Source organism: Equus asinus, chromosome 21 (assembly GCF_041296235.1).
Source record: "Equus asinus isolate D_3611 breed Donkey chromosome 21, EquAss-T2T_v2, whole genome shotgun sequence".
Classification (NCBI taxonomy): domain Eukaryota; kingdom Metazoa; phylum Chordata; class Mammalia; order Perissodactyla; family Equidae; genus Equus; species Equus asinus.
The window spans coordinates 67,332,899-67,358,299 of NC_091810.1; the positions used below are offsets into that span (position 1 = coordinate 67,332,899).

General features: G+C 37.6%; 1 long non-coding RNA gene across 4 annotated transcripts; it reads right to left on the bottom strand.

Moving 5' to 3' along the window:
- Window positions 1-5,586: 5,586 nt before the first annotated feature.
- On the bottom strand, window positions 5,587-24,689 carry LOC139041384 (uncharacterized). 4 transcript variants are annotated; one of them, XR_011496425.1, is made up of 4 exons: window positions 24,271-24,689; window positions 16,345-16,549; window positions 11,987-12,107; window positions 5,587-11,630 (listed from the first exon to the last, which is right to left on the bottom strand). It is a non-coding gene; the product is annotated as an uncharacterized lncRNA (long non-coding RNA). The 4 variants fall into 4 exon arrangements; XR_011496427.1 differs by having other exon boundaries at window positions 5,587-11,100; window positions 24,271-24,688; XR_011496426.1 differs by having other exon boundaries at window positions 5,587-12,107; window positions 16,345-16,560; window positions 24,271-24,688.
- Window positions 24,690-25,401: the final 712 nt, after the last annotated feature.

Genomic DNA, 25,401 nt, shown 5'->3' on the forward strand with positions numbered 1-25,401 from the left:
TCAGGAAAACAAGGCGAGGCGGGTATCACGATCATTAAGTGATATTCTCTATTTCATTTAAAACTTCATTCAAAAATGATTCTTCTTTTCTTATAAGATTTTACCTTGAGGATTTCCAAAATCTTTAATTCTTTTAAAAAAGTCAGACTCCACTAAACCTCTCAGAATGCACTTATTTTGTTGAGTAGTTAGAAGAACTCCCACCCTGCAACGACTCGTTTTCATCACACCATATTGGCCATGCTCTGCCTCCTCCTTGAGCTGAGCCAGGGGGACTAAATGCCAACCTATAGGAAATGGTTTTCCACGGCAGCATCCGTCTCTCCACACAAGTCCTGGGGCTGTGGCTGGCACTGTGGTCCTTGGAGTCCCCGCAACACTACAATTGTTTGGTTTAGTCAATGGAGGGTTTGCTCCAGCTGTTGCAGCCTTGAGGAAACCAACCTTCTCTGATATGCCTTTCAGTAAGACTTTGTTGAGCCACTTTCCCCATCTTTATTGTGGACAATTATGTAAGCTTATCCCTTTTGCGTGGTCTGCTGAAGAAAAAAAAGTCATTGATATTGTATTCTAAGTCAGTGTTTCCCAACTTCACCATACATGAAAATAACCTTCAGAGGTTTTTAAAAAAAAATCAATGTAGACACAACCAAAGATTCAGATTCAGTGATCTGGGATGACGCTTAGGCATCAGCATCTTTAAGCTCTCTCTATTCTGCAGCCAGGGTTGAGAACCACTGCAAAAAATGATGGCCCAGCTCCAATGACGACTTCGTCCTTGTTTGCCTGAGATTTTCCTGGTTTTAATGCTGTAAGTCTCATGTCCCAGGATCCTCTCAGTGCCAGGTAAACTAGGACTGTTGGTCACTCTAGACCTAGAAATCTCTCCTCTCAAGCTCTCAAGAAAGCCTGAGTCATATAAATGCACATATAGACCTATAATTACGCAGAGGTTGCAGTCCGGGGTTGACCAGGTTTCAGCTCTTCTTATGCCATTCCCTAGTTGTGACCTCGGCGGGGGTGCGTGGAGAGTCACTTAACTTTTTAGAGATAGATTTTCTTGCTTGCTCACTGCCATATCATGGGGATCAAACAGCAGCGTGCTTGGCAGAAGGGGTAACTGAGATTCAAGGAGGATAAATGACGATGCTGACGTCACTGAGTTGGTAAGACATATGCCCTGACTCTCAGGCCTGATTGCCTTCCTCTGCAGCTGTCCGAGAGGATTGCAAGGAAGTATTCTTCTCTCTGGGACTCGGGAATCACCACCCCCGGCTAAGAGCAAAGCAGGGAGCACCCAGCCTCCACATACTCCTCCAGTGTATACAGTTTATAGATTTTTCTGTCTGATGTTTATTTGAAACTAGGGTCACCTTTACAAAATGTATTAGGAGGAAATGGCTTAATTTGTCCTGAGTTCTGTGCCCTGAGGATGGGTTTAGATTGTGCCTGATTAGGCTCTTGAAAAGAAGGTTCCAGTTCCCCCCACCCCTCCCTCAGTTCTGTGGTGGGACCCAGGAATATGCATGTGTGAGTCTTCAGGCCTCTCATTGAGAAATGCTATATCAGAGCTTTATCGTTGATTTTTTTCATGTTTTACGTTTCTGAAATAAAGATGATTACAGTGAATTTTTACATTTTATGCAGTGCTGTTTTCATTTTCTCCCCTTATATCATACACCGAATGGAGCTATTAGTATCCAGCAAATCAAACTATTCCTTTTAATTCAACCACAGCAGCCCTGTGGAGCAGCTTTCGGAGGATGGACTGCCTGTTGACAGCCACCACGCGGCACTCTCTGGGCGGGAGCCCAACCCAGCCTCCTACAGCAATAGAGCATGCGCACACCCCTTCTCCTCCATAGCAACTTAGCGTGCACGGATCCTGCTTTCTTAGACCATGGGACTGCTGCTCAAACAATATATTTGGAAGTCATTAGCTAGCCTCACTCTCAAACTCTTCCATCACAAAATTTAGCTAGGTGTCCCTGAAAGTTATAATGAGCTTAAAATTTTATTATGTTCACATTTGCCGTGACTGTTAACTTTGTACCATTTGACATAGCAGCAACAAAATCTTGGTACCAACAGATCTTTATGTGACACAGGGAAACAATCGAGGTCCAACAACTCTAAGAAGATTCTCAGAGGAATCCAAGAGTTGCATGTTTTACATTCAGAGTTATTTGCCTTATATCTTTTGACCATACGTTCTTACAATATAACCTTAGAATAAACTTACTCTAAAAAAAATAAATAAATAAGGGCAACTGGCACCTTGTTTAAGTGATGTTCTCATCACTATTTGACTGAGTAGCTTGGTAGAACCAACTCACCCATCTGGAGTTGAAGGAACAGAAATGAACAGATTTTTAAAATAATTATTCATAAGATGTCAACTCTCATAACACTGTTTCTTGATTATCTGCCGACCTAAGGGGCTCTTGCTCTGCTCTCAGAATAATGTGTGACATGCTGACATCCGGCTGGTCAATGGTAATGAGATATTTAGTGGGTGAGAGAGAAGAGCCTGATGAGTGAGTCTAGCCTCAACTCCTCTTTGTCTGCTAATCCGTTGGGATAATTCACATAATATTTCAAGGGGTACATGATGAAATGAGCTGAAAGTGGAAAGTCTAAAATCTTAAACAATTCTGTTACAGGTGATGGGGGCAAAGGATAAATAATGATCAAAGAAAAATGTAGGTTCTCTTGAGGGCAATATTTAGGCATCAGAGAAGAAGTGTAGAATAAGAGAAAATGACAACCAGGCAAATTTCAAATCCCTCTCTTGCCAGTGTCCTAGCTGTGTGACCCTGGACCAGTCACTCAAACTCTCTGAGCCTGTTTTCCTATCTTAAAAATGAGATAAAGTGCCTCAGAGGATAGCAAGGATGATAAATGGAATAATCTACATGAAGAATCTTGTGCATAGAAACATATTCAAAATGATGCTAAATAGTGAAGTTTAAATATTAAATGTTATTTCATTTATAATTAAATATTATTTTCCCATTTTGAACTCCTGAATTCCCAAATATGTTTTGTTGAATATCACATTTTATGTGGCATGTGTGCCATTTTAAAGGTATATAAGAACATAGTGTGAGTATAAATTCTGATTTAGAGAAAGATTCTGTCACTCTGAAAAGTCAACTACTTTATTTTGTTTGACTTGAAATTGTCTTCCAGGGCTCAGGTCTTAGTCATGCTTCTGCCGCATATTGGCTAAGTGGCCCTGAGAAAGGCAGCCTGTGTGAAACAGGGTGCTTATCTTATCTGTAAAATGAGATAATCCTATCCTTCCCACCTCACAGGTTGTGCAACCGGACCAAGAGAAAATACATATGAAGGTGTAAAGTCCTATAGTAATGAGAAAGATCCCTATTCTGAAGAGTCCAGTGAACTCCCGACATACATTTATACCCGTGGGCTGAGAGAACTGGGTTTTCATTGAGTAACAAGCTCTAGAATCCCAGAGAAATCTCTTGGAGGCATCAGGGTGGAACCAAGGGTGCCTCCTGAAGTTAATCTGTCTTCTTCCATGTTTTGGGGGGAAGTTGCTCTGTCTTGGCCAGTATTCTGGGCTGACCTTCCAGTGGAGCCATCATTCCTCCTTCCCTATTCCCTAACACGACCTGCACAAGTCATAAAACAAGCCCCACCCAGAGAAGAACATCAGTTAGACCTATGAATTGTGATAACAAAATGTCGTCCTTGCCCCATAGCACAGGGATCTGCTTTAGGTAAAAGTTCAGAACATCTAAATTCAAGGGCCACCAGAGAAGTTAATGTTGAACTCAGTACTTCCTCTGTCTCACCTAACAAAAACCAGTTAAGAAAATGAATTTGGAGGGAAGATATTCAAAGGGCCATGTTGTCTATTTGGCTGTCTAAATCACGGCTCTTAATCTTTTAATATATGAGGATTCCTTATTAGCCAAAAGAAATTTTCAAGGCCTTCCCTAAATGACAGTAGCTTTATTTAGCGACCATTGATAGAGAAAATATATAGTGATCATCAAAAATACTAACCACCATCACGAATTCAAAAATACTATAGTCAAAAACATCTACCTATAGCTGTAAAAACAGCCATACATATTTGGGTAAAAGCTGTTTATTCAGTCTGTAGGCAATGCTTGGTGAAGAAACTCTTTTTTTTTTTTTTTTTTTTTAAAGATTTTATTTTTTCCTTTTTCTCCCCAAAGCCCCCCGGTACATAGTTGTGTATTCTTCGTTGTGGGTTCTTCTAGTTGTGGCATGTGGGACGCTGTCTCAGCGTGGTCTGATGAGCAGTGCCATGTCCGCGCCCAGGATTCGAACTAACGAAACACTGGCCGCCTGCAGCGGAGCGCGCGAACTTAACCACTCGGCCACGGGGCCAGCCCCTGAAGAAACTCTTATGAAAGCTTCTGAGGTCCCCATGGGGGCTTTAGATCCTGATTCAGCATCACTGCTCTTAGCTTGAAAATGTCAAGGTTCCGTGACCTGCTTAGCTTTGCCCCAACAGAAACACTTTCACTCTGCTTTGGTTGAATAGGCTATCCTCAGATTTTATGGAAGTTTGAAGGTTGACCATTGTTATCTCATGCCACTTATAAATGGACAATGAGTTTCTTCCAGAATTTAATGCCAGGACATGCTTATATTTTGTGAAGAACTAGTGTATCGCTTTTTGTTTGGGGTTTGGCTTCTCTTTTTCCGGTGTTGTTCTGGTTGTTGTGTCAGTGTGGTTAGGGGCATTATTTTGGTAGTGAAAAGAAGTCAGACTGGATGTTGAGGCTGATGAGGACCCAAAGCTGCAGTGAGTAAGGATCCATCTTTATTAAGTTGCACAGGCAGAAAGTAGACATGAAAACAGACATTTTCTCCTTCATATTTGTTCATACTGGACATACCCTTTGTTTATTTGGTGATGCCCTTTCTGGTATTTCTTCATGCTGAAACGTAAAATTACTCTGTTTCTCAAGATATAAGTGTCTGGGATTAGTATGTGGTTTTGACTGCATAATGAGAATTGCTGAGGGTAGTGATAAATATGTAAAAGGAATCTGCCTGCCTACCCAGACAGAGACTTCTGGGGTGGCAGTTCCAGAGTCTGATCTTTTTTATTTAATTGAAGTACAATTGACCTACAACCTTATATTAGTTTTGGGTGTACAACATAATGATTTGATATTTTTATATTTGTGACATTGTGAAATAATCACCACAATAAGTCTAGTAATCAGTGATTGCTGCCAGAGTTGACAGAACTTGCAAAACTGACTCACACTAACCAAACTCAAGAGACTGATATATAAATCAGAATGCTAGCATGTGATTTCACCACAGGGGAATTACCTATCCAGTGGAGAACATCAGGGTCCACCATCCAGCACACTGCTTCCCAGTATTGAAGTATTTGGGGGGTCAAATTGTTCATCAGATCTTGGCTAGTAAATATTAAGTTTGACAAATAGAATCAGTAGTTTCTGTTCAGCTTATTTCTCCTTTTTCATTCACTTTGCCTAGAACATTCTTAGTTATCTTCAAGACAACTTCAGTGCTTGTTTTTGTCCTTCTTGATTGGGTTTTTACCAAATTTCCATCCAACTTGAAGGGCCCCTACCTCTTTGGTTGAATTTACCCAGAAGCAGACCCTGAGAAAAAGAACTGGTTCAAACCATTTATTTAGGGAGGAGATTCCAGGAACCACTGGTAAGAGTTGGGAAGTGAGATATGAAGGGAAAGAAACCATTACACGGGGTGCTAAGGAGTAGGCTGTCATCTTGGGAACTTGATCTTAATCCTCCTGGGGACTTGGGGGAAATGATCTAGAACACTCCTTAGAATGGCTGCACTTGAGGACCAAGGAAGCTGGGGCCTTTATCTTCCAACTCTATCCACCATTGGCTAAGTGATGCTCCCTGAGACATCAGCTCCCCAGAACCCTTGGCCTGCCCCTCCTGTGAGCTGAGCGTACCATGGAGCGTTTGCTACTACAAAGTGACAGGTGCTCGCAGCAGAAGTGTCTAGGCCTGGTGAGCAGGAAGGGATATGCGCAGGGCTGTGGTAGCATCTGCTAATGTCCTATTGGGCAAAATTTGTACCAAGCCATTTCAAAGATGATTCACTCTCATAATTTATACATGATTATTTAGGTATTAGATGCAAGACATGAAGACAGGCTTCCCTCAATTCACAGGTAAGGACCCTGAAAACTTGTGTGACTATTTTCTTAAGACAAGAGGAAGAACTTTTAAACTTTATGTCCTGCCTAATTATCATGGTTCCTAAGGTTACGGAGTTGATGAAACAAAATAGAGGATAAAGAACAGAAACATGGTTCACCTCAATGTATTGGTTTTCCACTGTTACCGTAAAAAATTACCACAAATATGGCAGCTGAAAGCAACACACACGTTTGTTATCTCATAGTTTCCGTGGGTCAGAAGTCCAGGCACAGCTTATCATGATCCTCTGCTCAGGATCTCACAGGGCTGTGGTCAAGGTGTCAGCCAGGCTGCCTTTTCATCTGGAAGAAGAACCTGCTTACAAGCTTATTCAGATTATCAGCGGAATTCATTTCCTTTCAGCTATGCGATCGAAGGCCTTGGCTCTTTGCAGGCTGTCAGCTGGAGACTGTACTCAGGTCCTAGAGGCCACTCACAGTTTTTGCCATGTGGGTTTCCTCAATATGGCTGTTTATTTAATCAAGTCAGTAAGGAGAATCTCCACTAAGATGGAATCTCATATAACGTAACAGGAATGACAGTCTATCACCTTTGCCATATAATGTAACCTAATCAGGGGAGTGACATCCCATTACTTTTGACATATTGTGTTGGTTAGAAGCAAGTTCCAGGTCCTGCACACACTCAAGGGAAGGAGATCACACAAAGGTCTGGACTCAAAGTGGGAAATCATTGAGGGTCACCTTAGGATCTGTCTGCCACAGATTCATCATGAGTACTCAATAAATATTAATTTGCTTCCCCTGCTTTGGATTCTTCCATCACTGCATATATTATTACTGTCATAGTCAATTTAGGCTAAAATAAAGACTCATGATGGACATTGATTCTCTGGGATTGAGAAAACAATTCAGACATGACAGCTCCATGGTGACAACAAACACTGTCAGATCACATTACCTGCCCATGTACAGTTATCACACATTTAATGTGGTGAAATGTTATGGCCACATCACAGTCAGGATGAGCTGATGGTTTTAATTTGGGTCTAAGGCTAGAGCTATGCTGATGCTTTTTACCGCTGGCTAGGCCAGGGAAGTCACATTTCCATGAGTTTCTGCTATCAAGAGGAAGGCTTTGTTCCCTCTTCATCTTGAACTTTTCAAGCAAGTGAAAGCTAGTATTTCCCAGGTGGAAAAAACTGTCCTTAGACATTAGCCCCTTACATTTTATATTGGATGAGATTCTGAGTGAGTTATGAAAATATAGGGGTTGGCTCATTCAAGCTCTGGGAACTCTAAGTGGCAATTGAAATTCGGCTTTCCTAAGGACTTGGTGAAGAAAGAGAGCTTATCACAGTCCACAGGCAGCAGCTTCCAAGAAGTCACCTGAGCATAAGCTGGAAAAATGCTTTCTGTGCATATAACTACAGTACTGTCATTTCCTACCCTAAGCCCAACCAGCAGTCTCCAAAAAATGACTTGACAGTCAGCCTTTACTGCAACAAGAAACATTAATTACTTAACTTTGGGAATTATGTTCTTGGAGTTAACTTCTGTTTATTTTGGAGACATTAAGCCTGTTTTATTGATTGGTAGCAGTATTGCCGATGTATATGAATTGAGCACTCCATAAGCAAAGTAGTGGAATTGTTTTTGGTTTTAAATGTCTTGTCTGTGAACTTACAACCTGGAAAGTCTGGAGTTGTAATATTGGAAACAATAAACATTGTGAAGAAGACAAACATTATCCTAGAAGTTCCAATTGATGAAATTCTGTTGTCCGTGTGTAGATCTCCTCGATGACACCGTTGGTGGAATGGGTCCAGTTGGCTGTAAAATCCATAGGAGACTTGATCCAAAAGCCACTGGGAACACTCCCTAATGTCTGTGCAGACCATATCAACTTTGTAAAGAACTTAGAACTAACTGGTTGTGGTCAACTCAAGTTGGTTATTGGTGACCAACTCTCAGAACATCAACCTTTTTTGACACTATTATTAACCAAACATGTTTAATATGGAACCGATAAAAAGAAATGTTGCTACCGATCCTAAGAAGTCAAGTTTGTCCCAGTTGATGAAGAGGCTTACAGATTTAGGCGCCATGAGGTACACCACTGTAATTTCAGCCGCTGCTTCTGATATTCTCCTCCCTTCTGCCCTTCAATACCTAGCTCCATGTTTGGTTTTTTCATCAGATTATTTCATGGATGATGGAAAATACACTCTAATCATCTCTGAGGACTTATCCAAACAGGCTGTTGGTTATTGTTAGATGTCTCTGTTGCTCTGCATCCCCCTGATTTTGAGGCTCACCCTGGTCTTGTTTATACCAATAATAACAAATATTGACTGAACAGTTAGAATCAATGATATGTTGGTGGCAAGCTTCCTGGCTTCTCTGCCAGGCATTCAAAGAAAGATTGATGATGTGTCTGCTAATATTTTAGAAAGTGTGATTTTCATCATGGATTAACAGATCTTCTGGTGAATAGAATTGTCTATGAAAGAGTTCACCCTACCTTTAACAGACTATCTGTGACCTAGGCTGGTTCAGGGCCTTGAAGCTAGGATACAACATGAAGAGATTTTATAAAGTTATGAAATTGCTGCTTTTTCTTGGTTTGTTTCTGGTCTAGACACTGCCAACTAAGTTTGGAGAGTTTTCTTAGCCATGTGACCAACCTTAAGAATTATTATGGACAACTACTGAAAGAAACCCATTGATCAGATGCAAAGCTGAGGAAGGTTGTGCCAAGCTTCCTGGATGGCGTCACTTCTTAAATATCTATGGCTATTCACACATTACACAAGGAGTTGGTTCTGTCATTATTTTTTTCCAATGATCTGCTTCTATTTGATATAGACTTGAATAATACACTATCATTTTAACATACAGAAATGTCATTGAAAATAAGTGACTTTTTTTTCAGTACATTGTATAGCAAAAAGAAGCACAGGGAAATACATAAAAGCATGTGCTTTGGGATCAGATGAACCTGAGTTGAATTCTGGCTCTGTTGCGTATCGCTCAGTAGCCTTGAGTAAGTTATTTAAACTCTCTGAGCTTCAGTTTCCTTATCATTAAAATGAAGATAATAACAGTAGCTATCTCATAGCTTACTGTGTGAGTTACATGAAATAATCCTTGCAAGATGCTGAGTACAAGGACTGGCACATATTAAACATGAAACAAATGCTTATTTGTTCTGCTCTTGTTATTATTTCAAATAAGCCCTGGCTAGTTGAGAACTAGACAATGTAGACTAGGAAAGAAATTATCCTTTAAGGAGATTAGTTAGAACAATGCTCTCCAACAGAAATATAAAGCAAGCCACATATTTAAGTTTAAATATCTTAATAGCCCCTTAAAAAGTAAAAAGATACAGGTGAAACTAATAATACATTTTATTTAACCCAATATGTCTGAAATATTACCATCTCAACATGTCATCAAAATAAAACATTATCAGTGAAGTATTTTTCGTTCTTTATTCATACTCAGTCTTTGAAATCCAGTGTTTACACTTAAAACACATCTTTATTTGGACCAGCCACATTTCAAGTGCCCAAAAGCCACATGTGGCTAGTGTCTACCGTCCTGGAGAGCACAAAGTTAGAAACTCTCATTTTAAATGGATTCTTGAAGAGTCTTCTTCTGTTGTGAGGGTGGTGAATGTGGTGAGGGTGGACCAGTGCCTCTCAAACTTTAGCGTGCATGAGAACCACCTGGAGAGCAGGTTAAAATGCAAATTCCTGGGTCCCAACTCCAAAGATTCTGATTAATAAGGTCTAGGGTAGGGACAAAGAATTTGCATTTGCAATAAGTTCCCAGTTGATGCTGAAGTTGGTTCATGGACCACATTTTTAGAGTACCATTGGTGCAAATTCTTCCTCTTTGAGTTTTACTGTTAACCTTGCTGTTTTCATTAGTTTTCCAAAAGAAGACTAGATGTACCTATCTGGGCCACAGTAATAGAAGGAAGGATTTTTCCATGGCACACATATCTGTCTCTGTTTATACTAGCCCTACGTACTTAAAGGATTGAAAACTTGCAGCCCGATCACTCTACTCTAACAGTTGTTGAACCACTTGGACCCAAGCCTGGTCATATCTTAGGAGCGTCATCTCTTCCACCAAGTGGGGACCAGCTTACTCTTGTTTCCTTAAACCTAGTGAGCTGGCATGCGTACCCCTAGACCCTGTGCCTCATGAGCTGTTACCTCTCTCTTTTAATCATCTTGGGCTCTGCTATTATCATATATTGAGGATGCATTTAAGATGGTTTGGTACAATGGACTTGATGAATTTATATGATAATTTTATCCTAAAATCAGTTTAGTGTGTCTAACAATGTCTGTCTTCATAGTATATGTTAATTGCCTTTGCTTTTGCTTGAATACAAAAGACACTAATATTTAGGCAGCAAATCGTCTGCTTAATTATATATCTTCATGTCAGTATTCACAAATCAGATAATCTTCATGACTTATGATATTGCCATTACAAAATAATGGTGAATAGTTACAGTGGAAACTATGGGTTAGTCTTATGTTTACATATAACTTATGCTATAAGTGTTCACCCTCTTGTTCCATCTAAGCACTGTTTCAGCAATCTGCCTACCAGATGGCCCTCCATGAAGATAGTTAATGAAAGCTCAGTAGTCTATTCTCTGAAAGAAGTTACTTATAATTTAGTTGGAGAATACTATGCAGACTAAGGAAAAACATCTTAGTAATGTTTAAATTCACTTAAAACATCATAAAGTTCTGGATTTCCACTGACCAGTACAATGGGAGGCAGAAAATGGACTGAACAGACAGACTCAGGTTTGAATCACAGCTCTATCATTTACCAACATGTAGTATTAGGCCAGTCACGCCACTAGTTTACTTCCGTAAGCTTAGTTTTCTCATCTGTAAAACAAGAATAACAAACTCCTAGTTAATGGGGGTGATTGTGAAGATTAAATAAAGTAGTGCATGTATATGCATATAGTGCTCAATAGAAGTCAATTGTTATTGCTATTCCAGGAGAAAAAAATTATTTGTATCTTGGTAATTTGAAAAGGCATCATGAAGGAGATGGCATTTGAGTTAGGCCTTGAAAATTGGTAGGATTTGTTTGGTCTTACATTTTTTCCAAATATTTTTATATGTGAACTGTAAATCCATTGTAAAAAATATTAAAGTCATAATGATGGAAAAATCACCAATGATCCCACCATTCAAAGATAATTCCTGTTAATATTTTGGTGGGCTTTCTTGTCTCTTCTATCACTTAGGTCTTTTTTATTATTTGATGTGGAACAAAAAGATATTAAATACAACTCTTCTTATCTCAAGGTTGGCTAAGGTTTCACAGAGTGCCAAGTGTCTCCAGATTTATGCAGGATTTGCATTTGGGGTATTCTTTTCTCAGCATTAGCCCACCACCCATCTTCATCCTAAAAAAGGCAAAGTGAGGAAGTGATCAGAAAGTAGGAAAGTTTGTAGAAAGAATGCCTTTAGGTCAGTACCTCTCAACTGGAGGCAATTTTGCCCCCTAAAAGATATTTGGCAATGTCTGGAGATATTTTTGGTTGTCACAAATAGGGAGTGGTGCTAATAGCATTTAGTGAGTAGAAGCCAGGGCTGCTGCTTGCTATCCTGTGATACACAGGACAGCCTCTCACAACAAAGACTCATCCAGCCCCAAATGTCAATAGTGCTCAATTCAGAAAACTTGCCTTAAAGAGAGAGTTGACCTAGAGTAGATGCACTGCTCCACCCCACATCTGTTGGAAGTGTGCTTTGCTCTCACCTTTATTCAAGTAAGGAGATTCAAGAAAACTACTTGGAGAGGTGGCTAGGATCCTCTGGAGTTTGGTGGACACAGGTACCAGCATTTGACTCACTCCTGGAAAATCTCTAAAAAGGAGGGGCTGAGAAAAGCAATCAATGGCCTCAGAAAAAAGAAAAAGAAGCCTGACCTAAGAAGTACCTGCACTTGGTGATTTCAATGGGATAATCATTCCTGTTTTTCTGTTTTTCTGTGCCATAGCTGCAATCATCTCAAAAGAGATCACTTCTAAGGAGATATCTAAAATAGAGATGGACCACCAGGAGTGGAGGTTGAGAAGACAATAGTAAGAAACTAGGCAAGGAAGGCATCTCATGATTGGAAAAAGTAGGAGGGAGATCTGCAAAGAGAGAAAGGGTAGGAGGACTATGTGGGGCCAGGGAGATGGTCTTTAAAGAACACCGATACACCCTCTAAAAAGCAGCATTTAAATGCTTGTCACATGCTAAGAGAGGATGGCGGTGATCTTTTCTGACCTTTCCTTTTCTTCCTACCTTCCTTCAACCCAGCAGGATAGAGAGGCAACTGAGTGAGTAGAAAGGAAGATGAAAGAACAAAGTGTGACAGTTGTGAAGAAAGCAACCGATGCCTTCTTCCTATCGTAGGTTTCCTAAGCTGGGCCAGGAGAGAAGCTTGCATCAAGTAAGAGACTGAAGTTTTGAAGTTAGCCTAGGCTAGATTTTTTAATATCTTCAAATGACTAGACAAGCTAAAGGATCTGCTCACAAGTTCATCTTGGCTATGAGAAGAATGAGTCTCCAGAGTTTGTTTGAAAATAGTAGTTGTGTGGAAGAATAAAGTTACTTTATATTTGTAGTACACACATTCCAGCTTATTTAATAAAATGGTTACATGCATGTGTATAATAAGTATTATATGAAAATATATCTATATACATGTAGAGAATATGTCTGTGCGTGGTTGTATCATATATTAATAGTTGTACATATACGTGGATGTATGTGTTTATATATTTGGATCACTCTGTATAAAGAGTTTTGTATCATGCTACATTCATCAGTATTTTACTACAAAATTTTTCTCATGTCATTGAAATAATTTGTCATAAAGATACATCACAATCCACATAAACAACCCAAATTCTGTTTTTCGATATTTCAATAATGAATTACTAATTTACTACTGGAAATAGCACTGTAATGAACATCCTTATAAATCTCTGCCTATATTATTATTTCCTGGACTAAGATTACGAATTTTCATTTTAGTGATATTGATATTTTTGTCCAATTGCTTTTGAGAAGGCTTTATCAACTTTTAAAAATTTCCAATTGTGGTAAAAGAAACACAAAACTTACCATCTTAACCATTTTTAAGTATATATTTCAATGGCATTAAGTATATTTGCATTGCTGTGCAACAAATTTCCAGAGCTTTTCCATATTGCAAAACTGAAAATCTATACTTCTTAAACAACTCCCCATGTCCTCCTCCCCTCAACCCCTGGTAAGCACCATTCTACTTTCTGTTTCTATGAATTTGACTATTTTAGGTAACTCATATAATTGGAATCACACAATATTTGTCTTTTCATGACTGGCTTATTTTACTTAGGAAAATGTCTTCAAGGTTACTTATGTTATAGTATGTGACAGGATTTTTTTCTTTTTTAAGGGTGAATAATATCCCATTATATGTATATACTACATTTCGTTTATCCATTCATCCATCGATGGACATCTAGGTTGCTTCCACCTCTTGGGTATCGTGAATAATGCTGCTATAATTATGAGTGTACAAATGTCTCTTTGAAACCCTGTTTTCAATTCTTTTGGATAAAGGATGTGAATGGACATTTCTCCAAAGATATAAAAATGGACAACACGCATACGAAAAAAAAGGCTCAAGGTTACTAATCAGAAGAGAAATGCAAATCAAAACCACAATGAGATGCCACCTCACACCCATTAGGATGATTACTGTAAAAAAATAAAATAAGTGTTGGCAAAGATGTAGAAAAATTGGAATCCATGTGTAGTGTTGGTGGGATTGTAAAATGATGCAACTGCTATGGGAAACAGTATGGGAGTATCTCAAAAAATTAAACATAGAATTACCATATGATCAAGCTTTATGAATTTGTATGCATACCAGCAATGTGTATCTTTACATATTAGATGCACAGCCTCACTCCTACCCCATTCTATTGCTCAAAGCAAGTCACAAGACCAGCTTAGTTTCCAAAGAAGAAATAAATGCCGCTTCTTGATGAGAGGCGTGACATGTGTGTACAGTAATAGAGGAACTATGGCTGGCTATCTTTAGAGACCATTGACTACGGACAAATTGATAGAGGGATGATGATACTGCTTTCTTTTGCATTTCTTTGATTACTTGTGAGGTTTTTAAATATTTCCCAGTCATTTGTAGTTCTGTGAATCATCTGTTCATGTTTTGTGACTTTTTTTTTATTTCTCCAGCAGCTTTTAAAATTACTTTGTAAGTAGTCTTTATATATTAAGTTTGTTGATTGTAAGAAAATAGGATGTTCACCCATTTTCTATCATATTTGTTGTAAAATTCTTCCTTAATTTGTTCTATAGTATTACATTTTTATATGCAAAATATATTCTAAAATTTTTAATTTTCAAGAAGCAACATCTGTTGAAGTTTTTATTTTTGGTAACATATCCAGTGATAATACACAAAATATATAATCATAACGAACACTCATCATCTTTTTTGGCAGCTCAACATCCTAATGCCTTTCCTAGTTTAAGGGCATTTCCAATTGTCTGGGTTTGGTATAGGACAAGGCGCATACTCCCAGGGTATACATTTGGTTCACTAAGAGAGCAGAGAAAAAAATATTGAAATAGCTCTTTTTATTTATTTTATTTTTTAAAAATATGGAAATTAAACTTTACCAATACTTAACATAGACATGAAGCCTGGGGCCTTTGCTAGGCTCACACAGCAGGTATAGGAGATATCCTGAGAGAAGATGGGGCCTGTAAAACATAGAAGGTTGATGGTGCTGCCCTTCTGTCTTCCTTCCTTTTCAGAGGATTTCCGAGTGTTGCCATTTACATGTGCCTAAAAACTGGGTTTATAGGTTATAAGACCCAGCTTTACTTAAACCAGCCTTTAAATATAGACGTGTCTAGAAAGTTTCGTGCTAATAAATGTGGACTGAACATACTATTATCAGTGCAAACATAAGTGAACAGCAAGAAAATAGCAGACTTGAGTTGAGACTCTACTTCTTGTTACCCACTTTAAACACTCACCAGATCTGCCAAGAGATTGGCCATCACAAGTGAAATGAACGAGAAGACTGACGCATACAGACTTACACCCCACATGTACATTTTATCTTGATTTCTAATGGGAGCATGAAGTCACTAGGACTGGCAGAGGGGCCTACATAACCATCTAATGTGTGTAGACAAATCTCCATACTTTTTCTCAGACGCTAAAATTCACCGGATACTCAGCCAGCACTTACATTTTTTCCTGTAAGCATAATGATGGATGTTTATACTCAAATTTGTTGTTAAAATCTTTCTGAGGAAAATTTTCAGCTCTGACAGCTATGAAAGATTGGTGCTGAAGAACAGTTCAGTGGTCACCAGGGGAAGGGGGCTGGGGTGGGCACAGGGGGTGAAGGGGAGCACTTACATGGTGACGGACGAGCAATAGCCAATGACTGAAATTTCACAATGATGTAAACTAATATTAACTCAGTAAAAAACATAGTGTTGAAATAAACTTAAGAAACAGTCCTTTGAACACTCTCTCAAAAATAACTAAAGTTTTAGTGAAGCATATTCAATCACAGTCCTGTTAATAAAACATTTATATCTATTGGGATACAAATAAAATACTGTTACTACTAATAATAATACAAAAATAAACACAATAAAACAAATAAAATATAATAATTTTCATTTTCATCTTTTACACATCATTCAAAAATATGTATTTGTGTATAATATTTACATATAGCCATACATGACCATGTGTAAATAAATAAATGTGTATAATCAGGAATACTGCTGGCCCACACAATGGACAAATTAGAAATAGTGCTCTTTCTTTAAAAGTTTTTTAATTAGTATATCCTTTATTTCTACAAAATACAAAAGGACTGAAATATTCTGTATAAACTACAAAGATAAAATTATTGAGCATAAAATAATAGAAAATAAAAAATTTAATCAAAATAATTACAATAGCTCAGCCAGAATATGTATTTTTAATAGTCCTTTTACAGAAATGAAGTTCTTTATGGTGATTTCAATGCTTACTTGCTCTAGTATCTCATTTTCCACAAAAATCATCTCAGAATTACTTACTGGTTTTCTTGAGGTGTAGCAGAACTTAAGTAGTTTTAAGTACATTTTAATTTTGAATCTCTATATTCTTCACTGGCAACTGAAAGTAGCGAAGTTACTTGTAGCGTTAGAGCCAGAAGAGTGTTTGGAAATGTGTCCAGTAATTTATTGCTGCAAACATCTCGATATTGAAACTGTGATATCTCCGAGGAAATCAATCTAGATTCTAGAAAAAAACTGAAAGATTTTAGTTTCTCAGATATTCATGACCCATCAATATCACATTCTCTGTTATAATCATCAATTGATACCAATTGTAACTTTTTATGTAGCTGTAGTATTTCATATTCCTTATTTTTCCTCAAATGATGTGTTATCTAGAATACCGAAACAGGCATAGTATTCTCTCAGCATCATAAAACTTTCCTTAATGATGATGATATTATCAGATCCAATATAAAAACCAGAATTCTTAACTTGGAAATTTTGGTTTTGGATCAGAGATGGGTCGATTCTGGGATTCCCAGTCAAAACTAGTCTTCTCACTTTTATTTTTTGTCTACAACAGAGAGGTTCATATCTATGTCAAGAAAGTACAACTTCTTTAGCAACACAAATATTTTTCGCAAAAATCACAATTTCTTTTTTAAAGGAATTTCTTAATCTCCTTGAAGTTTCAAAGATATTATGTATTTTGCAGTTTCTGCAATATTTTGCTTATAACTAACATTTTAAAAAATATGATAAATTAGTACCAAAGAAATACATATAAAAGTTGATAGTTCTTCAATTATATTTTGGCTTCTATCCTAGAATTTACAACTTCATTAAGGCCATCAAAAACTCTAAAAGAATTTTTAACCTCCCTCTAATTGTGTTTTTAGTAACATGATGCTACCAACTGCATTTCCCATTGCAAATTCAATGATGACTAAATACTTATATTTGGTAAATGTGTTTCCAACATTCTTTAATTTTTATTAAGGCTAAAAAACAGTTGTATAGTTTGTGCAATATAAAAAGTATTCAGTGATGTCAAAGAGATTTTTGCTGTCTCATTTCCCCCTAGTTTAAAAACTGCACAGAAAGCGAAATATAGGATATTCTATCATTTTCAAACATTGTCAATTGTAATTTGTTATGTTTTCTGTGTACATTTATGTTATTATTGTAGCCAGATTTTAGATTTCCAGGTTTTATCTTTTAAATAGTCTACTAAAAATATTTACAATCCTTCTTTAATTATATCACCTACTAGAAAAAATTGCCCAAAATGATCTCATGTAGAAATAGAAGACTTGCATTTTGAAATTCACGGATCTAGCAAGGATTGTCATCTGTTCTACATGGCTTAGATTGCGCGTGTACGCGGTGTGTAGGGGCCAAATTGCACTGGCTGGTAAAAGCCTACTGTTGCGTATTCAGGAATTTTGTGAGCCAGTTATTAAACCATTGGGAGCTTGAGATCAGCCAAAGGAGTGTTTACACCATTGAAACTGACAAATGCAACAAATCAGGGCTTTTTTTTTTTCTTTTTTAAGAGAGTCAGTTTGTCATCATGCCACCGGTTGTACCTAAAATAATTGAATAATAATTAGCATTGCTCATCTTATTAAATGATCTCATTCATTCCATCTGCTATAATCTTAATTTTTTATTTCATCCCCTAAATAATGTGCAATATTGCTGTTTATTCCTGATGTTTGTATTATGCAGAATTGTCAGTCATAATGTTACCAAATTTTGCTATGGTTCCTACTAAATGAAGAAGATTCCCATTGTCATCAGTTTTGATTATTCTCTGAATGCTAAATTGTTTTGCTAAACAAGTAATTAGTTGCAGTATACATTTACTAATAACATGTTAATATTTTCTCATCTTCAGATAATTTATTTTCTATAGCATCAGTAATTATATATTTTTTCAAAAGTTTTAAATTTTAAACACTTAATAAAATGTCCGTGGTGCAGTTCCCTCTATTCCTGTTTTACAACAACTGAGTGATAAAAATCTGCCAATCTGTGACCTCATTCTCTGTATTTAGTTGTTTTCTTTCCATCCTTAAAGGGTTTACGGAAGAAAATTTTTTTTAGAAAGAATGTGTTCAGCTTAAAAAATAAGGTAACAGGAGTTAGAATTTTTTTCACCATTTGTCATAACTTTTGTTTAAGAAGTTTCCAAAAAACTTCCTGTCTATGCTTTCTTCTGGAAGATAATCTTGTCATTTTTGAGACGGTTAATCGCCACAAGAGAGTTCTGCTGTTTAATATTCACATACATGGACATGGACCTGGATCACAGGAAGTATAGTTCATTTAATGGGTTCCACATGATTTTTTTTCTCTCTCACTTTTTTAAAGGAATTCATCCATTCTTATAACAGAGGAAATAGACGGTGAATTCACCACTTGCTACCTCTGTGAAGTGTCTTTGCTAGGTTCTTCTGAGACTAGATATTCTTCCTTTTTCACTCTAGCATTCAATGATCCAAAGAATTTTCTCTCATTTTATTGTTTAGTGGATTCTCATTTTCTGTGATACATTATTTTCTTATCTTTTGAATATCTGGACAGAGATAACGTGATCATTTAATACATTGACCTTAGAATCTGCAAAATTTTTAAATTACCTTTATTTAGTGAGTCATTAAACTTTAACACCAAATAAAATCGTGTGATAACATTTCACAGCAACCAATAAATAATGACTATGATATAATTAGATCATTATGTGGTCATGGTAAATAAATATGACTTATATAGTGATTCATGTCAGATGAAAGTACTATTAGACTTAAATTGGAAACTCTGCAGTATCATTTTAGTAAAATAACAATACCGTGAACTGCAAAATGGAACACAGAATTTAGCTAAATTTTACCAATAGGGAATTTTTCTTTTTCATTTTAAGATGTTTTCTTATGAGCACATGAATGTGAAAAATAGCTTCTAGGTTTAGAAGCATTGTTTATCGTTACATCAGCAAAGTCTTTTGTTTGTTGAACATGTTTCTTCTTCATGAGTCAAAGCAAAATAACATCTATCTACTCTTTATGAGAAGATATTTTGCTTGATTGGTCAGGGAACTGTCATAAGGATACAAAGAGCCTATCTTTGAAACCTAAAAATATAAAAAAGATTTCAAAATAATAAACATGTGAATGGCACTCTCGTAGTTATCATGTCCTCACATAGGACACAAGCTGGACACCTGTAAGCAGCAGCTGTGCTCTTATGCTGGAGATGCACATTCATAAGGTCTGGAGACCATTACGCTAGCATAGTATAAGCACAAATAAAGACAGAAATTGCTGTTACTATAAATAAAAACAAAATTTAAAGTAGTTACTGTGATCAATGTATTCTTTTGTGATTTCCTCCATTGGTTTTGCCTTCTATTTTTGCTTATAGAGTTATTTCCCTCTCTGAGATCATGGCACTAATCATCTATATTTTTCGCTATTTTTTATATTTAAAAAAATCTGTTTAATTCTGTTAAATTCATTTTAATCCAAAATATTTAGTAAGAAGATAATTTTTTCTTCTCAGAGTTTTGTCTACTGTATACTCATTCTTTATTTAATAATCTTTCTGTATTCACTTCTGATGTCATTTTTATCATAATAATTTTTCATAAACTGAAATCTGCTTCTGTAATATCTCTTTTATGTGTCCTGTTCTTGTACCATTCACATGCTATTCTATTCAGTATAGCTTAATAATACATTTTATTATTTGGCAAGATGACTCTCCACTCATTAAGCTTCGATTCTCTTTTTTCATAAGACATTTTTGCCCATTTATTCTTTCAGATGTATAACAGAGGACTGGAAAGAGCGCAAATAAAGAGAGAAAAGATATTTCAAAGAGGGCAATAGAGTAAAGGTAAAAGAATTTCCACTGAATAGATGCCCCTCAGGCCCAAAGCAATGTTGAGTTTGAAAAAGGAAGGTTGTCTTTTTTTCATCACAGCTATCTCGAAGATAAATTTATCCCCTGATATCAAACCATCCAGGTAAGAGAATCAGAGAAGGAGAAAATATAGATAAAAACCCTAGTAGAAATGTGTATCAACACAGCAGTCTTGCCACAGCGCTTGCTGCTCATTTATTTCGCTTTTCAGAACATGCCGTGTGAACAGAAAAGTTTCTGAAAATATTCTGAGAAAGTAAAATTTTATTTTTATAATGAGTTCTCCTAAACCTGATATTTGCTTCACACTGTCCTCCACAGAAACCTTACCTCTTACTAACTTTTGTGAATTGTCGTATAGGTTTTTAGTAAACCTGAGTCAAGGTTCAAGGAAGCCCTGGTTTTTAAATTGAGAGGTTTTGGCTTGGTTTCATTTTGAGGTTTTGGAGGTTATAGAAACTCAAAACAAAATGAAAGCTCTAGAAATCCTCAAACCTCCATTTTATAAGTATTTTGTAATGCCCTCTGTTTTACCCCAAATGAAATTTATAACAAATTAACCTACCTACACATAGATCTTAAAGAACTGATGTAAGTCTAACTTTGATATAAAGGATAAATAGGAGGAAAGAAATTTATAATTTCAATATGTAAAGCCTTGGTCACAGTTACAGTAAAAGGTGTAAGGAAGTTGTTAGATTTTTGCAACTCTACATAGCAATCACTGTAAATAAGATAGCTCCAAAAGCGGATTGATGGGGTGAGCAGAATTGGCAACTCAGAAGCCTAAGTGGAGAGACTGTCAGTAACGTGATTTTCTAAAATGGTAACCCACTTTTGATAAAGTTCAATCCAAAACAAAATGCAATCCTGTATTTTTATGTAGCTGCATACTTGAAAAAGTTAGTGCATACCTAAAACAAGTTCTGGGCTCATTTCATTACACACGTCCACTTTCTGAATGCATTCCAGAAGTACTGCAAGCTATTGTCATTCCTAAGGGATAGGCCTTCATGGGCCACCGCATGTGACATTCCCACTATCATAATGAGATGTAAGGCTGGACCAACCATGATAATCTCAGGTATGTTAGACAGATAGGTGACCACAGATAGAAGAAAGGGGGATGGATGGAGGACCACCCAAAATGAGCTCTCAAACCAAAATTCCAAAACATGTGGGGAAAACTAACCCCTGGAAATTCAGCCAACAGAATCAACAATCAGGGGATGAGAGATCCCCTCCAAAAAAAAATTTTAAGTATAAAATAATCTGAAAACAATTTCACCAAGTCATCCTCAATTATTTCTGTAGCTACATAAACAAAATATTTTCACTTACAAAAGTCTGTGAATTTTCAATAGGATACTTCTAATTACGACTATGTACATAGAATGAGTGCTTCATAACCTGAGCTAGATTTTCTTTGCAGTTTTTTCTTGAGTGAGTCTCACATGCCACTTGAGGGAGAAAAAGCCTATTTCAAACCGAATTTTTAAAAATTTTAACCAACAAATGAAATGTCAAGGGAATAATGGCCTTCCTGAGGTTCAGAATCAGAGACATTGGCGTCCTTCTGCACCATGCCCCTCTCCCCTGGAATCTCGAATCTCTCAATGCCGTCCCTGACACCTGCCTGATCCACTCTCAGTGAAATCACTCCTCCTGAGGCCAGTGTTTCTTTCTAACTGAAAAGTTCTTCATTACACTAATTCAGAACACGATAGGGAGCAAAGTGAGGCCGTGAATCGTGGAGCACAACTGAGTTTGAATCCTGGCTCTGTCACTTATGAGCCGTATGAACTTGGACAAATTACGTAAGCCCTCCACACCTCCATTTCTTCACCTGGTAAATGGGGATAATAAGAGTACCTATTGCTCTGGTCGTAAGAATCAGCAGTAAACGTCTATGAAGTTCTTGAGACAGTGCCTGGAAGATAGTAAGTGCTACGTAAAAGTTAGCCAGAATTCTACCCTTGGTCTTCATTGCATTCTTTAATTACTAGAAAACTGCTGGAGTCCCAGCTAAGGATCCCAGATCCTTGTATGATTTCTCAGATTGCATGATTTTTATTCTCTTTCCACCCGTATCAGGCTCCAATTTGGCAATACACTTTTGAAAATTAAGTCCCTAGATTGAACCTGTATCTCAGATGTGTTCTGAGCTGTGCAACACAGAGTGTGTTCATGCAGCAACTTAAACGCAATGCCTACTCTACTTCTAGTGATATGTCCTAAAACCTCATTCATATAGAGAGCTTGAATCTCAGTTAACAAAAGGAGGTTTTCAAGAATTTTTCTTTGTTTTCTTAGAACTGAATTCAATTTACGTTGTGAGTTTCCATGCTACTGAGTGGCAGAAAGGTAATAATTCGAGTTAATTAAAATTCAGCTTTCTCTGCTTCCCAGGGTTGCATCAGAATTCTGGGAACAGTAGGTTCAAAGAACTCAAAGAGTCAAGGTATCAGGATGGAGTAGGAGAAAGCAGCTGGCTGTCAGTGGGTATCTACACTATCATCCACTCAGATATCCTGGTTCCCTTTTCGACTTCAGTCATTGGTCATTTGGCAGCTACCGTACCCTCCCACCTTCCCCTTTCGTTCCCATCGTTAAGGCCTCTTTAAGCCCCCCCCCCCCCCCACCTCCCCAGCTTCTCCTCTAAGTCACACACCTATGTGTGGGGCAAGTTCTACTGTAGGGCCTGCTCCGATCTGTGGGAAACTCTGCTGTGTTTTCAGGTCCTGGATGCACCTCCTGCTGCAACGCCATCCTCTGACACAATGAGCTCCGTGAGGGTTACGCCACCCAGACCACAGTTAAGCTTCCTGATCCGGCTGACGGTGGGAACTGGAGCTTTCCTGTTCCCACTCGTACTCCAGGCACTAACCAGGGACAGAAGCTGAAGTCTCCTCTGCTCTCCTACCTCCAAACTTTTCCAGGTTGCTCAACACTCAGCCCACTCCCAATGCTCCAGGACGCCCCCAGGTCTCATCCTGTCCCCTCTGAATCTCTCCATCCTTCAGGATAAGGAATCTTTGTTTACCTCTGTGAAGGATATACTGACCCTGATTCATCATGTGGTCTTCCAAATAGGCCTAAGCTCTTTTGAAAAATCAAAACTTATGAACTTTATCACATTTTTAAAGTCTACTTTCTCCTGTGGTACCCCTTTCCCAAAGAAAAGAAGGCAAAAATGCCTAGCTCCCAAAATTGGAGGTAGAAAATAGGAGGGAGAGAGATAAGGGTAATAGGAAACATGAGAAAAATGTTTCAGTTAGAATTACAAAATTTCTCACCTTATTACCTTTTTTGATGACATTCAATAAAATTGAGTCAATTTTATGATCAAATAAGAAATAGTTTTTCAGCACTGTGCTAGGTGCTAGGTACATAAAGATGAATACGACATGGGGCTCACTCTTAAGAAATTTACTCTCTTATCACTCAGGTAAGTCTCATTCTCTCTATTTCTTCTGCTTTATTTAAGATCATGCAATTTTTTAACTACGCTGTAAGTTTTTCACCTGTCTCCCTCCTTCAAATCTCCTGTTTTCAATTTTTATGTGCCTCCTAACTCATCATTCACATTACTGAAAAATAAATTTAATTGTATCATTCTTTTACTTAAAAATTTGCAGTGGATCCCATCATCTTCAGGACAAAATGCCAGGCATGATCTTAGTGCTTAAAAATATTATTTCTCTTAGTTCTCAAAACAATTCTATCAAGTAGCTATTATCATCGCAATTTTACAAACAAGGAAATTGAAGCTTTGAGAGCTTAGACCATCCCGATGGAGTTCACAGAACTGGGAGAACTAGGTCTCAGAATCAGCCTTCATGTCTCTAGATCCACTGCTTTAATACTAGGCTTGATGTTCTGGTCTCCTTAATCAGTTTCCCCTCTCACATTAGGCAGTGATGTATTGTAAGACTACTACTGCCATTACTACCGTTACTGCTATCACTGGCACTTTGGATTACACAACCGTATTTATCTTCAATACAAAGAAGGAAGGAGGAAGAAGACACTTACCTAGTTGGCCAAGTCGGTCAATCAGCCAAATGAACCTTGGCAGTTGATGGGTGACAAACTTTGAGCCAAATCACCCTTGCATGCAATGTATGATACGCAAAGACTTAAAGATGAAATACTCAGGGACCTGGTCCAGTTCATACACCACATCATTGTAAAAGTAGAATGGAAAGCCCAGTCTCCTGAATCCTCTGGCACTAAGCCATAATGCAACACACAAATTCACTAATCCGAGTGAACAGAAACCTTTTCATAAGTTAGCCTGGTATAACAGGCAACTTAACCCTTTTGAAAGCTTTAAAATATGACAATTAATCTCATCTCTAGGAAGCATGTGGTACAGCTAAGTGGCGATTCACAGGCAAACCTCAAAAACACCAACGTTGCTTATGACTGTAAACCTCACTCAAAGTTTTTTCCCAAGTGGTTTCAATGTTCAGTTGGAAGAGTGACAGTTGGACCTAATGGTTTTCTTTTCTTACTTTGCTTCAGAAACCAATCCATCTCACTGCAGCAGTGCTTTGCAACCTTTCTAAACCCATGATTCCTTTGGAGAAACCTGAAAATCTCCTGACACCTTTCCCTCCACCTCTAACTCCCACCCTGAGCAGTGAGCTTTGTGTGTGTTGAAAATAATTCCATTTCCTGCATATCATGTCAGACAAGAAAAAATTATGGCATTTAATTTTTTAAGTTATTATATGAAAAGAATTGTTTTGCTTTCCAAATGTAAAACTATATTTTAATTTTTTTTCAAATCACATATCATCCTCTCCTAATATCCCACTCTGTTCCTGCCACCTACTACATCAACTGTACGCTTCCATTTGTTAACAATTCATGGCCTATTCTTGGGCAATATTGAAGTTCACTTTAAGGCTCTAAATGGGGCTACAATGGCCAACTATTTAGAATATTTGTCATTCACAAAAGAGATCCCAGCTAAAGAGGAAGTCAAGTGACAGAAATGAAATTCAGAGACTCACAGGATATCCAAATGTCAGGGGCCCCAAAAGATTATCTGGTCTCATGCTTTCCACCCTTGACCTATGGAATCTGAATCTCTGGCCCTGTGGCCTGGGGATCCGGCTTATAAACAAGCATCGAAGCTGATTCTAATAACCACTTGGG